This window comes from Metopolophium dirhodum, chromosome 4, assembly GCF_019925205.1.
Source record: "Metopolophium dirhodum isolate CAU chromosome 4, ASM1992520v1, whole genome shotgun sequence".
Taxonomy (NCBI): domain Eukaryota; kingdom Metazoa; phylum Arthropoda; class Insecta; order Hemiptera; family Aphididae; genus Metopolophium; species Metopolophium dirhodum.
This window is the reverse complement of record NC_083563.1, coordinates 10,602,116-10,625,178: the sequence shown is the minus strand read 5'-3', so window position 1 is coordinate 10,625,178 and position 23,063 is coordinate 10,602,116. Positions and strand designations below refer to the sequence as shown.

The following is a 23,063-nucleotide window of genomic DNA, read 5'->3' as shown; positions in this document are numbered from 1 at the left end:
CAAACAATTTTATTGAACGTTTTAAAAATGTATTTTTAGTTTGCTGCAATTATCATGTTTGAGCTGTGGACGAATAACAAAAATGAATAACAACAGATTTGAATGTGGTTAATAGTATTATGGTAAGTAATTTTAAATTATAATTGAATTATTGAAATATGTATTAAAAACTATACAATAATATAAAAAACGGACAATCCATTATTAAATTAAATTTTAATAATATGTTTGCATACGTCATATTAAACTATAATGTTAATTGTATGTAAACATATTATTGCTATTTTTAAATTATTACCAAATTATGTTTTCATAGTTGTGAAAATACCATAAAATACCGTTTAGGTAGATCAATATTATTTTTTGGAATAATTGTAAATTGTATGGATACGTTAGGTATTATATTTAATTGGAAGTATATTTTAAACATCTATATTTTAAGGATATTTTAATCCTTCATGGTATGCTGTGATATTGTATGAATTGAGAGTAATAAAACACCAGTATTAACCTTTGAGTATTTTGAAAATTTTATGACATTTACTAATAATATAGGCAAGCCATACCTTTGTAGTACATATACATATATAGTAATAATTACCTATTTAATATTATGCTATATGTTTAATTATTCACGTTGAAGTATCTCCTCTAGAAGGCCTCTTCTCTCTGTCTTTTTTTATGTCATTATTCATTATTTTTATCACTTATACTACTTATGTTACTGACTATCAAAATATACAGTAGATTGCGTACATTTAATGGTTAATGTATAATATACATTTTCACAAGACTGTATCATAAATATTAATTTTTCCATACATTTTAAATTATAACTATGAATTTTTGATGATAAATAAAATCTACTGCTAATTATAGATAGGTACTTCATTTCTGTTACTTGAAATTGCATTCAGGTGTAATAAACTGTATAATGATTTTAACTTACTTGACATACCTACTTATATAATAGGTAGGTACTATATTATGATGTAGGGGTATTGTAAAACCGTATACTTATAATTTAATACCGAGAAAACCAACTCTCGACACTGGTGTACTGTAAAAAGCCTATTAAAAACGCCGTGTGGTCGTAGTTTTTTTAAATTACATTTTAATCGCGTGTGATTAAATTAAAAAAAATATTGTATATTATGTATCATATTTTATTCATACTACATACCTACCTACTTATAATATGTAAGGAAAGTGCAAGTTTAAAACGTGTCCCAATCATTTTTCATGTACCTACCTTTGTATACCTACATTTACAGTACCTAACTATTAACTAACCTATTAGTTGGTTGTAATGTTAGACAATGTTACTAATGTTAACCATCACTTCCGAGTCCCGACCGGCGACCATACACTCTAGCTGTGTAAACTCTATGTACCTGATGGGGTTGGGGAACCTGTTAAACATAGGTAATTCAGTGACGGTTTTCAGAGCCTTTTGAAGTATATTTTAACCGTAATTCATAGCTTCAGAAAAAATAGATAAAATACAAAGTTCTAGTTTATATGTTTTATCATTGGTTATATAACCAATGGTTTTATTAATACACAGTTCTTATGAAATACAAAATAACGAAAGACTTACGAATAGTATGGTTGTCCGAAGTTCGTTGGCTTGCGGATTGTTGTTGCTCCGAAACTATAAAAAACTTAACATCAAATGTTATGACATCATGATTCTTATAAATGTTAAAAATTGTATTGTATACATATAATATATATGTTTACCCGGATGACTATAATATGTCTAGCGAGCCTTCTTCCTCACTATCAATACTTATATTTTTACTTCCTAGTTTATATAGTATGTAATGGTATCCCATATATGTGATCCACTACATTATACTCCCCCCCCCCCCCCCCCAAAGAATGAAGTATTAACGTTTTCGATTACTTAAAAACACTCTTGTAATTTCGTTGATATAAGCGTTAGATAGTGACGTGTTACCGTAACAAAATTTAAATATAGTAGTATAGATAGCAATACTCAAAAAACGATTCCAAATAAGTTAAAATAAAGATTTCTGCAGTACTGTAGTGTTCTTATAGCAAGGAAATGGTCGGTAGATTTTCCTTACGCTTAGTGTGTGTAATATATAACAGCTACTGATAAAGTGATAACATTTAAAAGCGCAGGTGGCTCTCCGCGCAATCTTTGGAGTGTAACGCCAAAAAAATAACCCTAAATAGCGCGACCGCTAAAGTATATAAAACCAAAACGGCGTTGTCCGTTTAGATCGGAATCTCATAATAATTACATTCTCGTAGAATATAATGTCATCAGTTCAAATTGTATATATTATTATATTAATATAACACGGAGGATCCGGGAGTCGATAATGTCACACGTCGCGACGACGTTATACCTATTGTTAATAAATCGTTGTCGACCGATTATCTGCGGTGCAAAATAGTGTATAATATAATGATAATAGTAATAATAATAATAATATGTACTAATAAAAATCGAGTGCAACAGGGAAATCCGTCTCGCCGCCGCCGGTCGCTGGTTCGCGCAATAAATTATTGGTCGTTCGGGAGTTAAACGACGACGGATGACGTGCATACACCGTCGACGGGGTGGTCGGGATAAAGTGTGCAAAACGATTGTACTAGCGTGCGCTAATCGCAAATTGGCCGTTAGCTGGGCTGGTTGCTTGGCAACTGGCCAAAACGATCGCTTCCTGATTTCCATCAGCCAGAGCCCGGGCTTTAATTCTTTATCGACTTTCCCTGCTTCGGTTTACATTTACGCACCGTGTGTAATATCGTTACAGGCATTATATATACCTATATATATATTATATAGGTGTTATATTACACGCGCGCACATACACACACACACACACACACACACACACACACACACTCAGATTAAATAATATTATATAAACTATCACGTGAAATAATAATTATCGTCGTATTCGAGAATCGGTAATTTTGATTGGCTGCGAAAAACGATGGTTCCATCATTCATTACGGTCAATTATAATACCGGGTGAGATGTGATGTTGTCAAATATATATATATAAAGAAATGAAAACCGTCTTGTGATTGTATCGTTTATTTTTGAAATTCTGTCGAAGAACATTTAATCCTGATCATAATTCCATCATAATTCTTCTCTCCGGCACCGGTGTTGGAAGGATAGGTGAACGGAATTAACTGGTGGTTATGTTCCATGGAGCGCCCGATTGTTACGTCTATTGTTAATTCACTATCTTCGTGGAGGTTCCCTATACGCGTCCCTCTCCCGTTTGTCCGATATAATAAGTCTATAACCTGTAATAATATGAAGAATTAACGATTCTTTATTGTTTTTAGTGCGGGTACCTAAAAAAATAATTAACACGGAAATTAGAATGTAAGAACTTCTGAAATTTCGAGTCATTGTTGTGATTGGTTAGTTGTGTTTCACTTTTAAAGTTTTAACAACTGTACGAATACAATATAATTATCTAATTATATAAAGGTAGATTTTATATTTAAGCATTTCAAATTACAATTATATCTAAATAATACATATACATTGTTACTTCTTTGAATTTAAATCGAACTTTGGATTTTTTTATTTAAGTAGATAATTTTAAAAAATGTTCAGACTTTTAGTAATTACATAGAAAATGTAATCAGCTGTTGAAAAACAGCTAACATTTTTGCAATAAAATAAAAATAAAAATATTATTACTGTAGTTAAGAAAATAAAAAAAATTACCATCAAGATAATTAAAACCAGAAAATGTACCTATTACAAGCATTATTATAAATTTAGTTATAAATATAATTGGATATCTTGCTCTGCATTTTTCATTGGAAATAAAGTTGGTTTTCTATTAATAATAGAACTTAATTTTAAGAAGAACTATGATATTTTTAATAAATTGCTTTATAATTATTTAGATTAAATATGTCATTGTTAATATGTGATTTAACGTTTTTTTTTTTTACTAAAATATGCAGAGTTAGATTAATAATTATTAACAAATTTTAATTACATCTTATTTGTTATAAATTATAATCATGGAAATCTTGACACAGCCATTATTTTCAGATGATGACTTAACATTTTAAAAATAACTTATGGATACTGTGTAATATAGTAAACCGAACTCATATCAGAGTCTTTTTTAATATAATGATGAATAAGTTTTAAATTTTAAATAATAATTTAATGCTGGCAGCGAGTCTTAATTATTCTATCGAGGAAACTGAAGTGAGGTGACTGATGAGTTCCTATTTAGTTATATATCCTTATATATCCAGTGCGGAAGTGCGTGTTTCATTAAAATGTTTCGTGTTAAACTTAAAAGGCACTTCACGTTTATTTGTATTAAAAATATGTAGGTATTTAATGTATACGCAATTTAAATAATTATCACTTAAGAAAGCTGATAAATTAAGTGTTGTAATAATTTCGTTGAAAGTTTAAACATTTTATAAAAAGGCAACTTGAAACTTTTAATTTTTAAAATCACTTTTATCTGTCTTTATTTCAAAGTATCTTATAGATGTTTTCTAAACGAGAATGTTTTTGTTAGTGGTTGCAGTGATTCGCTCACATAAGATACTCCATTTTGTTTCCCTATATATATTTTAGTCAATAGCACATTGGAAATAATTAAACGATAAGACGGAAATGTCAAAAACTTTTTCCTCTACTGCGCTTTCGAAATTCCGTCAAGCGAGTGACTATCGTCCCCAAAGTAAAACTTAGGCTTAATTAAACCGTAACCGTTCCTTTTTTTACTAGTCTGTTAGAAGATGGGTATATATCAAAAGACAAACAAGTCTGTTCGTTAGACAACTGTTTGTCGAAGTAAAAAAAAGGAAAAACCATACGAATTCGTTAAAAAACACATACTCACACAACTCAGATTTTTCTTTAAAGAAATTGCTTTTCCGTCTCGATTTTATTACACAAAAGAATGAGCTATGTCCTGAGGGGGGGGGGGGGTAAAAGAAGAAGAATTTAGTTACATTCCCCACAATGTGATAAACAATCCTCCGAGGGACGGAGTTTTCTTCGTCGCCAAACAGGGTTATCTCCTGTTTGATGTTTGTGTGTCTACAACTGTAGTAAGTAAGTTTTTTTTTTATCTCTGTGTTTGACGCCCTAGGCCGGATAGTCGACAACTGAGATAGAATTCATCGGTAAACTTCTACAAAATAAAAATGCGTCATTTGAGTTGTACATTAAAAACGTTTTGTTGAAAATAATACTATATTTATCGAATATGTTGAAAACAATAATATAACCCATTATTTTGTAAGAAATGTTAAGAAAAATCTTATTGTTATACAAGGAAATGCCAATTTAATGAACGCATAAACAATATATAATAGGGAAACTTATTAGTTAATTAACAATTTCTCTTTAATTTATTTTATACCATTTATATCATTGTATGGCAACTAAAAATACACAAATAATGAGAAAAGAAAAGAAAATCTCCAACTGTGTCATTCGTTTTAACACTCTTTTATTAAATTAAATTACTGTACCTAATTTATTTATTGTTTCTTTAGCCAATTTAATTTGAATATTTTAGTCTTCCCATTATATTTTCTTTTAATAAACCAATAATTATTTGCTTCAGCTATTATAGTTATTACTAGAAGCTAAAAAAAAAAATTATTTGTTTAAATTATGAAAATTGTTAATTAGTAATAAAAGCGTAATCTGATAAAAATAATTATTTTCAATCTCATCAAATATATTTTTGTAAAATTTATAAATACTAAAATTCCTTTTCTGGAAGGAAATTTCAATTCCGTTATTTATGATTCTATAATGCTTCACACGCACGTATTGTTTAAATTTTGTTTAACATAATATTGTTCAATTAAGAATAAATATCAAAAAGTGTCTTAAACAATGAATAAAAATAATTCTAAATTAATAGGATAAGAATCTAGATTATTTTGTACAGTTGAATATTTGAATGCAATTATTTTTAATATATTTTAAAGTTATGTTAAAAAATGTATATATTACAATGAACGAACAGTTATAATTTTGTAGTTTATTAATTTATATAATATTACTGTAGTCTTAGTATTCAATTTCAAACATGTCTTTGTATATACTTTATAACCTTTCAACAAATTATACTATTGTTAAAACTAACCAATCATTAAATAGTTATTAAATTCAACTTCTTAAATTTTATAATTATAAATTTTAAATGTTTTGAATTTACAATCGTTAACATTTTTAGTAGGTAGTACTGTAGTAGGTACATATACTATCAGCGATTGCAATCATGATTTATGTAATATAGGTACTTTGTACATCATAACTCATAATTATAGAGCTAGGGATAAAAATGAAAAGAGAATTGCGTGCTTATTGGAAATTAAATACCGGTAGTTTTCGAAATCCATAATAATGTCACATCACAGATTTTGAGTGGATTGAGAAAAATGGTACACTTTCGTGAAATCTAAGATCGTATTTCAATGCGCTCTCCCCAAATGGTTAATTAAGTATGATGGTTCCCATTTTGAAACTAAAAATAATATTATTTAATTAATTATTATTGCACATGAATGAGAGTGATTTGAAACGAGAAAAGTGAATCTGTAATGGAGGAATTAGTCAAATCAGTAATCGGATAGGTGTTTTCTAGTTAAATGAAGTTGTCATTTTGTAATTGGGTACAAATATGTTTATTATTAAAAAAAAAATAATAGTTAATAATACACGTTAGATTTGTATATAATATTATAGTAGGTACATACCTTCTAAGTAAAAAATTATATAATTTTATATTATATTGAATTATATAATTAAATAATAATACAAGTGTAATATTAAACAAAAAAAAGTATCAATTATTTGTCTTTTTAATATTTTTCAATTCATGTTAATTATTTTCTTTCCACGGATTTATCTGTAGTTGCTCTGTTAGCTTCTTCTGTACTAGTAGATATAGTTGTATCTGCAAATTATATTACAAAAATATTTTTCATTCTAAATTGTTTTATTGGCTAATTTTAAAATCAAGAGAATTATATAAAGTATAAAAAGTAGTTATATGGTTTCTTGTACATATACATTTCGTATTGGTTTTGGTTTTTAGATCAAAGTATACAATATAAAATAAAATCCAGATATTAGTTAGGTATAACTATCGGGGGGGATATGACAAAAACATTATTAAAGAAAAAAAATTTATTTTGATATTTTAAACTGCATCCGACCCAGAATATTGGACATTTACAGTTATATTCAATTAGACTACACTACATCCGTGTATAATGGCATCTGATTGATAGGAATAAAACGCGTGTTGTTCCATTATTATATTTTGTATTTTTTTTCGCTCTTATTATATTACTGTTGTATATGATTTGTGATTGTTATGTGTATGTGTGCCGATATTTCACGACCAATTTAAACGAAACTGTGTGAGAACGGAATATCTATTACGGACAAGTGGATTTTTAGATTTCAATTTGTAGTGTCTTTTTTTTGTCGGCAACTAATCGCTTCGTTAGCCACACTCGCTCCAAAAGAGAAGTATAATGGAAAATATGTCGTTTTTATTTGTCACCGTATAAACTTGAATACGCGATATACCTACTATTAGTCGACGAATTACATTAACCACCCATAAAGTATTCCATCTTGGTTTTATAACATTTCCAACAACAATGATAAAATACTACGATTAAAAAAAATTAAATAGGTATCTATTCAATTTAAAATTTAAAAGATTAGCTATTTGTATTTTACATTAATTAATGAAAACATTTTTTTAAATAGAACCTAACCAACCTCACTCCGTCCACATTTCATTGGTATTATACTTATTACTTATAATTATAGTGAAATTTTAGCCATAAAATATTATCTATGTATCTTTAAATAATTCAAATCAAATAAGTAAAAATAATATTATATTATAAATTGAAAGTATATTATAATATGACACATTTAAATTATAATTGTAAAATATTGATGACGACGTCAGTCTTTTTCAGACGTACAACATAACAAATTGTTTGTTGTGTTAGCTTTAATATTAAAGCGAATTTTCCGTATTATCAAATTTATAAGTAAAAACATTAGATATCTGTGAAAGTGTGAACTGTATGAGTGCATAGGGTTTTACGATATTTCAAATTTTAAGTGAGTTATTGATGTAATAGTATGTAAAATATTGAAATTTAAAAATGCTCATAACTTGATTAAAATTTAAAACATCTTAAAAAACCGATGTTCAAATACAGGTTACTTTCTGATAATAATGTCTAGGTATAGTCTATTCACTCTAATGATATTAAACCTAACAACACAAAATTGGTTTTATTATACATATAATATATATATATATATATTATGACTACTTCTTCATTGATTAAATTATAAGTGTAGTTTCTTCATTTTTAGCTTAAATTCATAATATTATAATAAGTAGTTTTTTTTTTGTTCAGCACAAATATTAATTTGTTTTTTTTTTTGTAATCGCCTATAATATGTTAAAATGACGAAGCCAAATATCCTTTATTTATTTTAAACGCAAATCGTAGCCCGTAGGTATAGAATATATGATGTATTTTTTGTTAACCCTCAAAAGACTCATTTGGATCGTTTGATGGTCTTACACAATTGTGGGAATTAACTCACGGTCGTGAGTTCGATTATTATTTTCTCGAAAGGGCCATGCATATGGTCGACTGACGACTGCAGTGTTGTACAAATAGAATTTTAGGATTCGATTCACGTCAGGTGGAAGACTCGCAAGGCCTTGTAAAACAAAGGGAAAATCCAGAAGGTGTAATCTTTTTGCCGGAAACAATAATAATAATAATATTATAGTCATGATAATAATATTGGGAGCCATATAAAGCGGGTAGGACAAAGGTGCCTAAGGATACAGAAGGGCCCCGCAGAAGCAAAGAAAAAAGAAAAAACGAATTGACATAGCCTTTAGGGATTGCAACTTTCAGAATAGATGACCCCTCAAGGCCAGTAACAATTGCTCCCCAGCCGCTGCCAAGGGTCACAAGGAGAAATGTGCGTGTATGAGAGTGAAGACATAGAAGAAAGGAAAATGTAGAAAAGAACGGGGAGACGTCCAAATAAGAGGATTTGAATGTCTGGACCCCACCCACTGTCCATGTGTATATGATGACGTGTCGGTTTTTGGGGTCTGTCAGCCGGACCAAGACCGATCGGAATACCAAAGCGTTTAAAAGCCCGGGGAGCTTTATACATAAGGGATAATCGCCCTTTCGGTTTATTTCGAACGTTTACGAGTGGAAAAGGATATGGGTTTTTTCCTTTGGCGAGAGAGGGAATAAATGCCGTTTGATCGCGTACGCAGACACCTTTGAACACTTAACATCTATTGATTTATGTTTAACTCACACAAGCAACAATTTGATGAGACAAAACTTACATAAATATAATATAGATGGACGGCAATTTGTAAAACCTACAAATCATCCGTATAGTGACTTAGTGTAGATAATGTGTAGTAATTAACCTACTTAAAGCTTTCAATCAAACACAACAATTATAGTTAAATTTAGATTTTGAGCGGATTTATTGCAAGTTTTAAAATTATTTTGTGTTCATACTATTTGAGGCAATAACATAGTAAAAGTGGTCAAAACCGTTCACGTACCAAATCAATCGAGTGGACATATTTTGATACGTAATATAAATGGTATTATTCAAAAAGGACGTTTTTAATAATAAATAATAAAATCGAACATTAAAATCGTTTAACCATTTTCTGGTAAAACAAGACCCCGTTTGGATATATTTTTTGAATGCAATGATTCATTTTATTAGTAATAAAATATTGACCTGCACCAAAGTGAGCGAAACGAAACGAATGCCCAATACTTCGTTTCTGAAGCTAACTTTTCAAATAATTACTTTTTAGGATGTTTTTCTATCAATTGTACAAACATACCTATAACATATTTTGTTTTTTTTCAAAATTAAAAATACTATACGTATTATAGGTATGCATTACATCTTACATAAATTATTATGAATTTATTTATATTTTTCTTGACGAATAGTACTTATAATTTATTACCTATTTAAAATATTTTTTAATTGTTTTTTTATTTTCCTTATAAATTAAGGCCATTCGGCTTTTAAAACAATAGTAGGCATTTAATAAATAACATTATTAATAATGTATCAGTAATAAATATTTAAACAAGAGAATAAGGAATAAGGACAGGGTGGCAACGAATGAATTTATACTCAAATAGATAGAAAAAATACTAATAAAAATGAATAATTAAAATATAAATTGAATGGGCAACAGGTAGGTACTTCTATTGGATACTTTTTTTAATTATTATACAGTACATATATACAAACACGACTTGTTAGGGAGTTGGGGTTTAATTTTGCCACTCTTTTTTTTTAAAAAAATACATATTTTACCATCTTAATATAATATAATTGCGCATTTTGTTTTAAAATTGTTATTAATAACAAACCTGATATTTTTTGGGCATTTTCCTAATAAATTATTTCTATGTCACAAATATAAGCCCAAATCACACTAAATTGTAAATGTATTCACACAATCATTGCGCTCAATTATTCTGATGAATAATAAATAATTGATAATATTGGTCACGCTATAATGCCTGAAACAGTTAAACTTGAGTATCTGAGTCCTACTTCATAAGTAATAAGGATTGTGAAAAATACATTTCGTTGGATTTCAATAAGAGCCTATGTTTATAATTGAATTTATATATAGTATAAGTTTAATGTAAATTGGAAAAAATGGAAATACGAGCATATAACATATTATATTGTTGCAAATACAATTGTTTAAATAAATAAGTAAATATAACCATATTGAAGCATTGTAGTATTGGCAACTACGTTAATGTATTTAATCTGAACGTATAATGATCATGGCATCGGTGACATAGGCGCGTTGTGATCGAGAATGGTGTTTGTCGGTCATGTGCAGACGACTGCCGAGTGTTGGGTTCCTGTTATATAAGGGACACAACATTCCGAGTTCGCTTCGTTGACAAATCTGATAACTAAAAAAGAAAAAAAAATCGATCAACGCGTGTAAGTGGCGGGATGCTATAGCGTGCAGTGGGAAGGGTTTTGTTGGTGGAAAACATGAATAAAAGAAAAGTTCTATATTGCCGCTGTCGCCGGGGCTATACGTATAGTAGTCACAGCCGGAGGGGGGTGCAGTCGCCCGCGCCGTTATCCGTCCGCACTCCGACAAATTTCTTTACGCTCAATATGTATTTATTCTTAGATCGTCGTCGTTGCAAAAAGTTCAAAGGTCCCGGCCAGATACGCCGCATGAATAAAGCATCGCGTTCCCCTCGGCCGGGTGCAAATCCCTTTTGTGCTGCAAAAGCCACTCCTTTCGTCAGTCCGCCACTCCCCGAGGATTTTGCGCGTATAAATTTATAAATGTGCATATATATATATATATAAAATACATATACAAGTATGTATGTATCATGTGTGTGTGTGTGTGTGTTATGTGTGTGCGCGCGCTGCAGTGAGTGACACGTTACACGAGTTCTGTCAACGCGAATAAAATTTATAATATAATATGTACGGCCCGTGATATTTCGTTTATAATATTATTATTTTCAACCGGCATCACCAATTGCAGGCCCGCAAGATAGGTTAGGTTAGACTTCTATATGGATACCTACGCCACATAAAATAATAAGTATCAATAAATATAATACAATCAATATTATCATAATATAATATACGCATGTAAAACTGTTGTTACATGCTGTCGTGTCCACCATGACTTTGGATGCCATAAAATAAATTATGTCATGCATAATATTAGACATTAATGGCGTCTATAATATATAATAACAATTTTATTGTTGATTCTTAAAAAAATATTACCATTGGAGGTTAAACTGTCTGTATATGTACTGTATACGCTATATATGTAACACATTACTAATTTACTATTTACATCTAATTTGTTAAAAATATAATATATAATTAACCGTCCGTAATGACCGCGTATCTAAGTGCAGTAGATTTATAACAGGATTTATAAGTTATTTTAACGGTTTTTTAATGTCAATTATTTTGTAAATATTACATTTTATCAGATGACTCATACATAGGTACATTTAATTTTAGAAACCAGGAAGTATTAGCATGTGTCTCGCAATGTGTGTTTTTTATCAATTGTTTTTTTTCATAATTTTTTTCCCTCCTGCAGGATTTAGTATTTATTGTTATATTTATCTCGTTTTAGAAACCCCAGACCCAAGTTCGTCAATATTCGTGTTTGTGCGTGCCGTGTAGTTATTAAAACTTCTTGAATGGGAGGACAGTGGAAATGCGTCCAGGCAGACGAGATACGCGTGGGTATAAAGACACCGTCATATCGAGTGTGTGTGTGTGTGTGTGTGTGTGTGTGTGTGTGTGTGTGTGTACAATATGAAGAAAAAAAGTCTTACCGCTTTGATTGGCTTCGTGTTAGGGAAAGAGATGCTTATATACTGTCCAGCCGGAGATATCATTCCAATTATAACTGACCCTGGGATTGGTAATAGTCCGGGGAGGAAGACTATAGCAGTATAGGGTGGACTAGTCGGGACGGATAGACGGACATACAGCCGTACGTGGAGGTTAAGGGTGTATGCGTGTGGGGGAAGGGGTAGTCCGGAAGGAATCTTTTTCGAAATAAGGGAACGTGCCGAGTGACGAGCTTTTTGGCGGGTCCCGATTAGCAAAAACTACTGCAGGCGACCGGATGTGTTGAATGCTATCCCAACGTAATGAAGGTTCTTTATATATATATAGCTCTAAGTCTCTCTCTCTCTCTCTCTCTCTCTATACATAAATAAATTATATAAATCCAACTACCTATCTGCAAGGGTGTACTCGAAATTTGTAATTCAATACGTTCGTCATTGCCTCGCGCATTATATGTGTATAGTACCTTCGTTTCCAGCTTACGCGTAATTACTAATAATGTTCTCGTCAAATCTCGTTACAAAATTGATACTTCACCACCGTACTTTATTGAAATAATTAATCTACATTTGTTTGTTGTATGATAAAAAATATCCTCTGATAAATTTGGTTTTTGTGTCGTTCGACGAATCAGAAACTTTTCTTATTATTAAATAGTATTCGATTATATTATATTAGCGACTTCTATATAGTTAATTGTATTTCATTATTTCAAGAGCTTGAACAGAATTATAAGATATACTTACAATTAATTGAAACTTAAATATTTGTAATTTTTATACATTTCAACGTTTATATAGGAACATTTTGTTTTTACGAGAACAAACATTATTTTTATTGATATTTATAATAGGCCCAATGATTATTTATTTAAATTGCATCGAAATACATTAAAAATGCATATCTTTTGGTTGATGTATAAATGCATAATATCTGATAGATAAATATTTAGCATTCGTATATCTTTTTGTCATAAACAACAATACTATAAATAGGTCATGGCAAAAACAAATTGTTATTTAGGTACCTACTATCGTATTACTTTGCTGCTGTTTATTTTCTAATATTTTGATTTTTATCAAAGCAATAAAGTACCCATTGAAACATTTAAGCTTTAAACTTTAGCCCCTTATAAACTTTTGGCGTTCAAATATAACGGGGGCCATTACTGCTTAACTCGTTACTGTGGATCCGTATCGGATTTCCGTTTACTCGTTGGGCTTTCTCGATTTGGCAATTTTAAGGAAGAAAATGATGATGATGCTAGAATAAGGACTAAAGTACCTTGTATGCTATCTTACTTATATAATATATATATATATACTTGTACTCTAGCTACTTTGATAAATACATACCTATAATTACCAAGTAACTGAACTTAAGTTACCAAGTTATAGGTAATCGGATAATTTAATTTATATTCCTAAACAGAATGACTCTTAAAATTCTAAACTACTAAATTTCTCAAAAATGATTTCTTTTCGTTATTATTATTATTATTGTTTATTTATACAATTTGCATATTTTGCAAAGAAATACATAATATTATTACGTATATTACGTAGGTATATATAGGAAATGTTTTATTTAGATATTTTATATACGTATTCAATTATATGTCAACAAGAATTACATGCCAATTAGATACTTTTGTGCATTGAATTTATTGAAACCCTAAAATGGGGTTTACGTTTTTTTAGTCGTATACATACATAGTAATTGAATTAACACGTAAGATTTAAGTGGAGGATATAGTATTGTGTTATTATAGGTACTATATATAATTGTATTATAGTGTATAGTACATAATGTAGGAATAACTGATGAAATCGGAAATCGATTCGCATATTATGCCCGCAGTAATTGCGGATTTGAGGAAACAGAAATAACCATTAATTTGTATTGTCAAATTTAAAAAAATATATAACGCGGTAACCTACAACTATAGTAATTTTCGATCCGCAGAAATCCCGAGCTATAAGGATGCTGATCAGTCACCCAGGCCGACAACCCGAACTGGTGTGCCCAGCGATAATTGCCAGATGAAAAATATCGGTAAAATGGACGCACGGACGGATACAACGGACGTGATCTACATTTAAGTGCATTTTTTCTTTCTTTTGCCCATCCGATTTATTACACGTGTCCAATAATAACGTATCGTATTATAATGCTTTCGTTTGGATTCTTTCGCGTTTCCTAATCGTGACCGTTGAAAACATATAAATAACAATACCACTGGTATACGCTAGTAGTACTAATAAATAATGATAATAATAATAGTAATAATAATAATAATAATAATAATGACTGAATAAAGGAGAAAATCGAAATAGACGATAATTTAATATGGTCTTCCCTTTTTTCGCTTCCATCTCTCATCGTCGCCGTGGTTGTGGTTGTCGCGGTTGTTGTTGTTGTTGTTGTTGTTGTTGTTGTCGTCGTCCCTCCTAACGTTCATTGGTCGCGAGTGTGAGTTTGTGCGTGCGCGTGTGGAAATCTATGATTGATAAAAACGTTTTCAATTCCGTCTCGAACGACGTTATCATCATCTTTATATTATATTATTATTATTTTATTACGATTATGCCGTTTCGATATGCTTTTTTTGTCTCGTCGGTGGGGATAGAGGGATAAAAACTCAATCCGATAGTGGCGACGGCGGATCCTGCATGAGCAGTTAGGACCGTTTTCCACGCACTTCATTACCATCCGTCGTCGCGTCGGTCGGGTGCGTTTAGTAAAAATATAGTGTGCCGTCTCCGCGTTACGGCCGTTAAAAAGTAGCATTCCCAATAACAATAATAATAATATAATATAATATAATAATAATATATTATGATGGAATAATAATAATATGTGTATACATATCATTATGTTCAACAATGACGGCAGTATTCGTAGATATTATTATACACAATACAATTATTATTATTATTATTATTATTATTATTATATTATGATGTTTGTCGGAACAAACGAAACGGGGGAGAGTGTGGGTCGGAGATAGAGAGAACAGATGAGACAGACGTCTTAGTGTTGTCGTAATAATGACAAATAGCTCGTTCACATACATATAAAATATTATTATTACTATTATTATACACGTATCTTATTCGATGTCCATTGTTATCAGAATACCATGTGTGTGTGTGTGTGTGTTGGCCACCACCAGCGTGTGATAACCTATCCTAGCCACCTGATTTACCTGTCATAATTTTTAATGAGGTTATACACGGTATGTGACTTAATTTGAAAAGGGTAGTACGTGCACGGTGTGATTGTCAAGGTTGGTTAACTCTTGTGATTGTGACTGCCTATACTTAAGCGACGCGGCCGCGCGCGCGTGGAGGGCTGCCTGGGATAGTGTTGTTATATTAATAATATAGTTATATATTTATTGATAATCATATTTATTATGACGTATCGTATGTAGTCACAAACAAATCTGATATAGTGATATTACAATAAACGAGGTGTGATGGAAAACATTCTCGCGGTCCTTTCTTATTCTACCGCTCGTTTGATAAATATCTCATTGAGCGCATCGGATCGAGTTCTTTTAATGAAACCCACAATAAATAGGTATAGATTTAATATGCAAGACAATTAATTGAGAATTTGAGATTTGCTTGCCAGGAATTTTATATGATTCATTAATAATTAATAAGTTACAAAATATTGTACATTTTTACTTTTGGCCCCCTGATGTACCAACTAGATCCAATTTGATACAAGAAACAATCCTCAAAGTTGAAAAACTAAGCATGCTTCTTACTAGAAAAAGTGTCTTTAAATCTAAAAATAACACATCATTATATACAAAATCAATACACTATCATCGCAAAAAAGGTGGGCAAGTAGGTGTCGCTCTGATGTACAGTAGGTAACAAGTGGGTCACTGTAATCATTATGTGTGATGCATGATGTTAAATTTTAATCCAATAATATAATATCATTGTATACAAAAAACGATTCTAAACGATGTCGGCGTCTGTCAGCCTATGATATTACTAAGTATATTTGATGATATTATTGTGAATAAAGTAATTTATGTGGAACCTGGTTTTAAATTTTCAATCCAACACCAATTTGCTAACAAAGCTGAACATTTTATACATTTATAACTACAAAAACATTTTTAAATTTAAAATTTGATACATTTTATCAAAATTCGAACTTTCAATGCTTATAAAAAAAAAATGTATGCCTATGTATTTTTAATATTGATAAACTGTTATTGTAACAATATAATATCAGGAGCCTTGTATTACATTTTCACGCCTATTTGACCCAACAAATACAATTTAATTGAAATTTATATAAAAAAAAACTAAAAAAAATTGAAAATTGAATATGTCTGTAAACAGCTCAAAATGAGTCAAAATATTTTGATAAAATAAACACATGGTGTAAATTTCAAGTATCAACGATAATTCGTTTTTGAATTACTATAAAATAAGAGAATCTCAACATATGAATTCTCATGAAAATATCTATATTATAAAATTTTTGAACTTTGAACGCTCATAAAAGTTTAATTTGACTTTCTAGTAGACATTTTTTTTTTTTATAAAGGTAGACAAACTTATAAAGAATCTTGTACTCAATTTTCAAATCTTAGATTTAAAAATAAAATTTTTATGAATATCTAACTCTAAATAATTTACACATTTTCGTGATTTTTACGTATTTTGTCAAAGTTTGAACTTTATAAGCTTATATAAAAGTTGTTCATTATGTATTTTTAATATTTTTCAACTGCCATTGTAACAATATATTAGGAGTCTTGTAATACATTTTCAAACTTTTTGACCCAAAGAATAAAATTATATTGACATCTATAGAAAAAAAAAACTAAAAAATTGGAAACTGAAAATTCCGTAAACAGCTCAAAACAAGTCAAAATATTTTGATAATCTTATGGTGTATAGAAAATGCTAATATAAACATTGAGTGAAATGTCATGCATACGGTCATTTGTTTTAGAATGACACCAAAAACCAAAATTGATTTTGTTGAAAACCGATTTTGCGTAAAAATATCAGTTTTTTCTTAATTTTTTATCCCGACGCTATTGAAAATTACTGGGAATTTTAAATTTTGGCCACCCAATAAACCAACTAGATTCACTTTCCCATATGGCCATATAATAAGATACTGAAGTTGAAAATCGAAGCATAATTTCGATTACTTATCGTGTACACAGATACAATAGCCACACAAATAATAATAAAAAAAAACACACATCATTTTAAAATTTATTTTGTCACTCGGCCAGAATCTAAAAAAATATTATGTTTTTTCGATAAATTCAAAATCTAAACGTTTTGTTTTTTAATTGTGTTACTAAACTCAATTGTTTTATTATTCACTACAATTTTTTTGAATCTAGATTTAACCAAGTTTTTTTATTAAGTTCAAAATTTTAATTTGGTATAGATATTATAGATTATTAATGGTTTAAAACACTATCATAGAAATACTTATATAATTACAAGTAGGTATATAAGTAGTCTTTTTACGGCTTTCTGAACAATTATATAAACTTTGTACCTATTCAATGATGTCAGAAAGTTGAATTTTAGTATTTCGTACAAATCAGTAGCGGAGACCTTTGTTAAGAGGGGTTCGTCCCTGAGAATTTTTTTATAGTATTATATATATTGGTATATTGCTATATATATATATATTGCCTATATATCGATATAGCATATTGTATAGGTAGTCTAGTATCTTACACTAACTCCGGTGTATAGTCAGAATATTTTATTATTACATTTAATTTTAGATCTTATGTAAAGTGAGACAATAGTTTTTAATTATTTCTCGTGGATTATTGTTTGGTTTGAAATCGCGTGCTTATAATTGACTTGGAAAAAGTAATTTTTGATTTTTCTCGGTATAGTTTCTTTAAGCGTAGGTATATAAAACATTACAACAATCTTTGTTTACTAAACAATGGTGAGTTTAAAACTGAAAATGCATATTTTGTCAATTTTATAATATATTATGGAAAAACACCATATTTCTTGATTTCCACTCGTACCTATATTATGCATATTAAATAATATTTTCTTTTTTAACCTGTGTAGGAAGATTAAATATTGTTGAATTTAGAACTCAATATTATTTAGCGTATGATTTTATTGTTATCGTCACAGTCAATTATGAATTTCTTTAGAAAATCTTAAGAAAATATTGATGTATTTGTTTCGTATTCAACTTTACAAATACTGAAAAAATATTTTTTTAATTAATTTTTAGTTCAATAAAATGTCAAAATGCCAACCAATTTTCCACCATATTTTAAGTATTATAAACTTATTTTTTCATAATATTTTCCATTAGTTTTTGTGCGCATCAAGAACAACATTAGTTGTTTTATTTTGAATATTTAACATTTTTTCATGCATATTTTACTTTTTTTTATTGCATATTTCCATGATTATTATGCCTTTTTAGCTTCTATAACTTCCAAGCCTTATAAATTATAATATAATGTATGCATAATACGTATAGTGTAGCACTGTACCCGTATATAGGTTTATACAGTTTTTTGATTTCCTTTAGAACCGTCCGGACGGGAAATGGAAACGGTCATTACTGGTCAGCTGGCCATACACGTATACAGAGCACTTTATAGTTTATATATTATACATATACAGTATAGGTAGTAATAACAACAGCAATAGCCCAAACCAGGGGCGAGTTATATATACAACTGTAATCATTTATAACCTACGAAGTTGTGACGAACGGACACCGAAGTCGACGGCTGTGGTGACACAATACGATGTATTATTACTATTATATTATATGGTGTACGGTCAAAACGTGTGAGGTAAAGTAGGGACGATAAAAAAAATATTAATAATAATAATAACAACAAAAAATAGAATATATAGTAGCAATCGAACACAATCTTTGTGTGTGTGTGTGTGTGTCGATATAATATAATTTAATAATAATAATAAACAGGGTGTGATGATGGTAATGATAATGACGAATCGGATCTGTTCGGGTTAATTTCCGTGTGCCGGAACGAAACGTGACGGACCACCCACCGGTGCGTAACGGCGGCGGCGACCGGCGGACGAGGCTGCGGAAAAAAATCGCCAGTCCACCAACATCGCAACGCCCATGGTTAGACGTCGGTCATTATTATTGTTATTATTATTATTATTTATTATCATTATAACTATATATGTCAGTTTATATATTAAACCTACACGTCGTGTGTGCGATTTTTTCTCGTCCGTCGCCGTTGACAGTCGTGGGAATGCAAATTTTTCCCGTCCACGCGCCCGTGTCCAATCGCACACGTTCACGACAGTTTATTCATATATTTCATTATTATATCATCTAAGAGTAGTTTGTCTATGATAAGTACAACAATATAATAATAATAATAATAATAATAATAATACAAATATTATTATTATTATTTATCATATCATTATTAGTAATATTATTAGGTAGGTTCTGTCTAGTCTATAGTGGCTAGTACCTACCAAAAGTGTTAACCGCAGCCCCCGAAGACGATATCGCGATGCCCACATTGTGCAGATGTTTAATTTCCACCTATCTTTACAGGTGTTGAATTTCGTATACATCTTTTTGTTATTGGTTTGATTTTTTTGGGGAATTTGGTTGTAATAATATGCAACCCATCTTCTAGTTTGGGATTTGAATTATGTGATTCCGAAATGATATTACTAAATATAGGTACCTGCTATAATAGTAACTCTACTTATATTAGGTACTTAAAATATATTGATTACGTCCAAGATCTATTTTTGCGGATTTATTTATATATAATACGTATAAACGGGTATTATATTTCATTTGAATATTGTCTCACCTGTGACCAGTTTGTCCGCGAAATCGAGTAGCACTCTGAAGTCTGGACTCTGAGCTGGTGGCTGATAACTGTGCACATAGGTCATTAATAGTAAAGTTGACTTAATTACATTTGTTTTATGTACAATAAAGCCAAGCTATGCACGCTCCAATCGCATACTATTTTCATCAGTGAGCAGATGTAGACATGTAGTAATCTAGTATCAGTAACACCTGGATATAGGGGTATCCCCTAAGAAAGTAACCATTATAGGTAGTAGGTACAGGCGTACAGCTATACCAATAGATTCATCAGAGCAAGTAATAAAGTAATACTCGGTGTAATATTATAAAGCATTAACACTACACATTTGAAAAATGTCGACGTGTTCATGTATTACTATTTGGGTTTGGGTAGGTTGTGTCCTGATAAATATAAGGAAAAAACAATACAAAAATGTTATTACGTACATATTATATATTTGTTTAAAATATACACAATGCCTGGGTTATTCGTATTTTCAGTAACATATACAAATAAATACCTTTGTTAAGAGGTAGTATTTTATGTATTTTAATGTTTGAATTTTTTTTTACTAAATAATTTAAACTATCAATTATTATAGTTTAATAATAATTTATATGAACATTCAATGCACAGATTATGTCTATATAATACACATATAAATATTATAAGTAATAAAAGTAATAATTTTCATTTATTCTTAAATTATTTAAATTTTCAAAATTCTTAATTAATTTAATACATATTTAAAATTTAAATAATGTATACAATGCCATTTACTGTGAACCGAATCGTTAATTAACAAAATGATAAATTGAGATCATCAGTTATATTATTTAAATATTTTTTGAAAGTTGAAACACATTTTCCATACTTAATTATATTCATAGATATAATTACTGTTATTATTTATTATGTAACTTCATTATACTGTATTCCTCGCATTTATTATTTGGGCTAATGCCTAATTATATGCAACCAATTATTTATAGGCATGTAGCCTTGTATGATTCGTTTCAATTTGTTGACTCTTTGTAGGTATATGGGCCTTTTGTAAACGGTTCTATTCTAAACATCCATAAATATACTTTACGATTCTTTTAAATAATCATTAATTTGTTGTTATAATAAAAGTATTAGAAAATTATATTATTGTGGATAAAATTTAACCTATACAACTATATTTATTTTCACAGGTTTATCGGAAACGTAATACATTAGAAATCACATTGAGATTTTTGGATATTCATACATCACACTATGATCAACACAATATCAAGATGGTGATTTGTTGAGCTGACTTTATTGTCATTTGTTCAACAAACGATTTTTTTGGACCGTTAACACTTAATAATTTGAGTTATTTTTTTCAGCTCTTTTTCACACTGTTCAGAACCTTTTGTCTCCTATATTACTATGATTTGAAGTTCAGCTACGAAGACGCACCGGTTCTCAACACAAACGTACCTACATCGTCTTCAACCATAAGTTAAGTTATGTGTATATACTTTTGGAACAGGGTAAAATTGTATACAATACAACCTATACTGTTGTTATCGTTATTTTAAAATATACTGCTGATTAGTTTTTCAGGTATAAAACAGCAGCTACACGCCTTCACATCATCCAGTCAAGGCGAAGACGATGTCATCATATTGATATAAATTTAAAATTCAGTTAGTAAATAGTTGTAAATAGTTATCACGGGCACCTATAATAGCGGAGTAAAATTTTATTGTATATATTTTGTATAACAGTGCGTCTTGTAATTTTGTCGATTAGTTATTTTATTAAGTTCGATATAAAATTAACATACCATATTAAATATTATAGCGTATTGGTAGAACAAAAAGCGATAGAAAACAGAATCCATGTTTTTTTAGTAGGTACACGTCTGCAACCGTTTTATAACGTATAACAATAATAATAATAATATTCACACAAATACCATAATACAGTCGTATACGAATGGAAGAGAATCGCGTGTATGTATTAATACGACGATATAATATTATGCGGCGATGGGGTTAGTCAGTTAGGTGTCGTGTGGGAGGAGAGCCACGTTGCGAAAACTTAAAAATAAAAAAAAGTCGGCTATGGTGGGCCAATCGAAAAGCAATCCCGTCTTCGGCGCAAAAGAAAACGTGTGTATATATATTGGCTGTCGGGTGCTGTGGAAGTGGGTAGTGGAGGTTATATTGCCGTCCGATAAAAAGGAAACTCCTCTTTATTCCCGGGCGGGGTGGAAAGGGGAAAAAAAAACTAAAAACGAAAAAAGGAAAAAGAAAGCACGGACGGGCGGGCGTTAGGTGGGGAGAAAATAGAAAGAATATAAGGAAAGGATAAAGGACCGTTTTCCATCCCGAGATTTCGTCCCGGACGCAAAATAATGTATACGACCACCGCCACCACCACCACCACCGCCACCACCACCACCACTACCACTACTACTACCACTACCACCACATCGTACGTAATATATATATATACACACACACGGGCGCGGATTGTAAATGCGCGAGCTTTACACATGATTGCGTCCGAACGGTTACCAACGGCAACGGTCCCCGCGCCGCAGCATCCGATATCGTCTCCCTGCCGATATATCTCTCCCCCGCCCGTCACTCGCGTGTACCGCCGCCGCCGCCGCCGCCGCCGCCGCCGTGGGATTTTAATACAACCGACTTTCATTGCGGTAAAAATAAT

The 23,063-nt window shown here is 30.4% G+C and overlaps 1 protein-coding gene across 2 annotated transcripts in view; it reads left to right on the top strand.

The window, feature by feature from the left end:
- Positions 1 to 22,793, top strand: part of LOC132942273 (profilin-like) — a 71,657-nt gene extending 48,864 nt beyond the window's left edge. For both annotated transcript variants that reach the window (XM_061010544.1, XM_061010545.1), the window contains 2 exons: positions 40 to 122; positions 21,554 to 22,793. The gene's annotated coding sequence lies outside the window, so the exon portion shown is untranslated. The remainder of the gene's footprint in view (positions 1 to 39; positions 123 to 21,553) is intronic.
- Positions 22,794 to 23,063: the final 270 nt, after the last annotated feature.